The sequence below is a fragment of the Bison bison genome, unplaced genomic scaffold (assembly GCF_000754665.1).
Source record: "Bison bison bison isolate TAMUID 2011002044 unplaced genomic scaffold, Bison_UMD1.0 scf7180017864317, whole genome shotgun sequence".
In the NCBI taxonomy this organism is placed as follows: domain Eukaryota; kingdom Metazoa; phylum Chordata; class Mammalia; order Artiodactyla; family Bovidae; genus Bison; species Bison bison.
In genome coordinates, this window is record NW_011494889.1 from 1,632,867 (window position 1) to 1,637,031 (window position 4,165).

The following is a 4,165-nucleotide window of genomic DNA, read 5'->3' on the forward strand; positions in this document are numbered from 1 at the left end:
CAAATACGTGTAACTCCATCGGGACAGGGGTTGGGGTGCCCATCCATCCCCGCCCCCAGGGCAGCTGATGGTCCCCGAGGTGGGAGAGGGTCAGCAACAGCCTGGGCCACCTTAGAAAACCCAGCTCAGACCCAGAGGCAGCATCGCTGGAGCCCTTGGAGGATTTACCTGATTTCCAGGTGATGCCCAGATGCCGGCCTCAGGAGACATCTGATCCTCTGCAACAGCTGGACTTGCAAAATGCCCTCAGCTGGTAGGTGATTTTCCCCATCCAAACTTTCACAGGCTCATGAAGGACTCACCTGTGGTCCTCCCCAACTGACCTTGTGACCCTGGACACCCTGCCAGCACCACTGGGTTGAAAGCCACATGGCAAGGGAGGGGCCACAGTGACAGGGTGTCCAGAAGCCATGACACGTTCCCTCTGCAGACAGCGCAAGGCTGTGGACCAAGTGGGAAGCCAAGGAGGAAGGCAGGGAAGGCAACAGCAGCCACATCTGACTCCACTACATCTTTTCAGTGGGAGCAGCTCTGATATTTTATTGAACAGAAAGAAGGTGCTTTGACAAAGGAGACACCACCCAGCCTCAGCGCCACTCACATGCAGCCGCAGCTCTGCCCCGCTGTGAGCACTCTGACAGCACATGGTGTGCTCCAGGCCAGCGGAGGGTGACGATTAATACCCATCTGGGCGAGGGCAATAAAGTACCAGCAGGTCGCTAAGTGATGGCTTCATGTTTTTATTTCAAAGGAAAAGTAGATTGTCAAGTGTTTCCCAAGTGATGAAGGTTTCCTTCCAAGTCTGGCCATCACAGGGTGGGTTCTTTAAACATACGTCCATCACGGTATTGACATGGCAACTAGCAGCGCTGGAATTCCATCCCAGCCTAGAAAGCCCAGAAGCAGGAACATTCAGAAACCTGAGTGGTCTGGACACTTTCTGGCAGGCTGTGGGTGAAAGTCATTCTGACTCACATGCTGTAAGTCAAAGAGAAGCTGCATCCGACGGTGGGCGGCCACGGAAGGGTAAGCTGAGGGTAAGAGGAGGGGACAGGCCTCCAGAAGACCTGGAGCTGAAACCTCACAGCTGAGCAGACACCAGCCAGTGAGAGCGAGGAAGGGCACTCGTGGGGAGGTCAGAAGCAGCTGAGTGCATTTCAGGGAAGAGGTGGTTCTGTTGGGCTGGGGGCAGGGTGACTGACTGCACAGGCGGAGCCCTGTGCAGGGTGGAGGGAGGGCAAGAGACGCTGGCTGCAGATCATGAAAGACTGTGTGTCTTAGCTAAGGGTTTGGACTTAATGAAGGGGTGAGGGATGGGGTTGTGGCTAGTACTGAGAGCTTCGAACAGTGACATGATCGGAATCAGATCTGCAGTTTTGAATGATCTTTCTTGTACCCACATTGATGACTGACTGATGCGACCAAGCTGGAGGCAGGAAGCTCATCAGAAGCGCCTCCCAGGCCTCCAGCTGCACTTCAGGAGCAAGAAGGCAGCTTTGTAAAAGGACATCCACTGACCCAGGCTGTCTGGCTGGGGTGGGCCAGGAAGTCTTGAGTTTTAGAAAGCTGTCCCAGCGATTGTGAGACAGCCAGCCCCACACCTGCCTGAGGACCAGCAACTAAGGACTGTGGGATCTCAGGGCTTGAGCTGCAACCGGGTGGGAAACCAGGAGTTGGAACCAAGGTGGAGGCAATGGAAGAGCGAGGCCAATGGGCAACAATAAGGACACAGACTCACAAAAGCTGTGACCCACTGGATGGAGGACGGGGTCAGGGGAACGAGGTAAAAGAGAGGCGTCTAGGAAAACTCCCAGGTTCTGATGCTGATGATGGAGTAGATGGTGAGGCCCTGCATGTGGACTAGGGAGGCAGGGAGTTTGAGCTCTTGCGGGGTAGTGGGGACACCCAGGCAGGCATGTCTGCCGAGTCTGAAGCTCCACGGTGCCCTGGGTTGGACATTCGGGCATGGGCAGGCACGCTGTTCTGGGAACAAACACAGCGTAAAAGGAGGTGCAGCCCAGGCACCCACAGAGGACCCTGGGAATCCAGGGCCATGGAGAAGGAAGACCTGACTGCATTATGCAAGCGAGGGAAGGGAAGGAAGGAATGGGCAGCAGCGTCAACCACCACCCACAGACCTGCTTTCTGAGTCTGAGAAGCATCCACTGGCTGGAGACTGGGACATTGGGACCAAGCCCAGGCGGCTTCAGGGACAGGGAGGAACTGTCCTGGGGGAGGGTGCCTGCTTGCTGATGTTTGAATGGGGTGGGGTGGGTGACAGTAAGCATGGGCTTCTCTTTCCAGATGCTTGGTGTGAACAAAAGAGCATAAGGTGGGAGTTATCCTGGGATCAGGGTCAAGGGAGGGGTTTTATTGTAATAAAATTTGAAGATGAAAGAGATTCCAGTATGTCTCTACATAGTAGGGAGAAAGAAAAAAGGCTGTGGGTTGGGGAGGGGAGTAAAGGGGAGGCAGGTGGGGTGAGTTCTCCCCACCTGAATGTGGGTGGGAAGGGAACCTGAATCACTGAGGCAGGAAGGAGAATGGTGCCAGAACCTCCAATGAGGTAGGCACGTACCCCATAATGTGCTCATCCTCCAGGACTTAACAGCATCTCCCCCTGGGAGCCTTCCTTCTTCCTTCAGAGTCTGAATAGGAAGCCTCTGTTCCCATCTAGGCACCTGGGCTGTCCTCGCTTGGAGTGGCCCTTGCCTTGTTATCACTGGTCTACTGAGGTGTCTCTCCCACTGGGCTGTGAACTCCTAGAAGGGGTAGATGGGATCTTAATCTTCACCTCCTCCTATAGTGAGTGTGGGCATTTCACAAGAGCTGCTAGTGAAAGATGGGTGGCTGGCTGGATGGATGGATGGACGAACAGATGGAAAGGATAGGTGGGTGGGTGGACAGAAGAGAGGTGGGTGGTGGGACCTCCCTGGCAGTCCAGGGGTTAGGACTCCATGCTTCCACTGCAGGGGGCATGGGCTTGACCCCTGGTTGAGGAATTAGCATGGCCAAAGAAAAAACATAGATGAGTAGACAGATAGAAGATAGGTGGGTGGGTGGATGGATAGATAGAAGATGAATGGATGGAGAATGAGTAGGTAGATGGATGGGTGGACGGATGGATACATGGACAGAAGATGAATGGATGGAAGGTGGGTGGGTAGGTGGGTGGAGGGAGTCACATGCTCTGCTGGACTCAGGCAAAGGTCCCTACCCCATCCCACCAGTCATACCAGTCGCTCTGATAGTCCCAGAGGTTTTTGTATTCAACAGACAGGCAGGTGTGAAAGTTGTCCCCCAGCACAGACACACTCCCAACACTCTCTCACCTTCCTTTCTCCTCCCAGCCTGAGAAGACTGCATCCCTTATATTTTCATAATCTTCTTCCAGTCCACATCCTCAAACACCTGAGCCCTCCTCCTCTGTCTCCACTGTAAAGTCTAAGGTAGGTTTACACTAAGGATTTGATGGAGACATCTGAGCCTCCCCTACGCAGCACACACACACTTCTTGGCCAATCACCCCTCGCTCATAAATAAGCCATGCCGCCTGCTGAGTCCTAGGCACAGATGCCTCAGCTTCTCACACCGCCCTGCCCTGAGCCACAAAGCTATTCTCTCTCAGAGAAGGGCAGATCATTCAAGCGAGAGCTGAAGATGCAGTCCTGACCCACTGGGAAAATGACCCCTGCTCTCATAAGAAAGTGATGAGGGTGTCATGGAAATGACAATGGAGAACGGCAGAATTTCCCAATGACTCCTACTTTGTGCTCTCTCTATACTTGTTCTTTCCTTTCAAAAAGGACATTCCCACCCCCTTTCTCTGCTTTCACATCACCACAGCTAGCCTCGGGCTGTGCTCTGTGCCTGGGACAGCGCTAATGACCAGGAGGCTGTTGGCCCTGGGATCCAGCCCTTGGCACAGAAGAGGGAAATCAGTACAACTGGTAAAAAGAGAGGGATCAGAAAATGAGATGGTATAAGAAGAAAATATTCTTCATTTTGGACAACTAATCCCATTGAGCAAGATAGTAATTTTCTACGGCTTGCCACAGCTTCAGATTTCACTTTTCAAATTACCCCCTAGCGGATTGGTTCTCAGCCCGGGTCATTTTTCTGTGGCGCTGTTCTCTTAATGTCTTTCTGCAATGTTGATGATCAG

At 53.3% G+C, this 4,165-nt stretch overlaps 1 protein-coding gene across 1 annotated transcript in view; it reads right to left on the reverse strand.

Moving 5' to 3' along the window:
* SUSD4 (sushi domain containing 4) overlaps positions 1–4,165 on the reverse strand; it is a 134,673-nt gene that overhangs the window by 59,013 nt on the left and 71,495 nt on the right. The window lies entirely within an intron of this gene.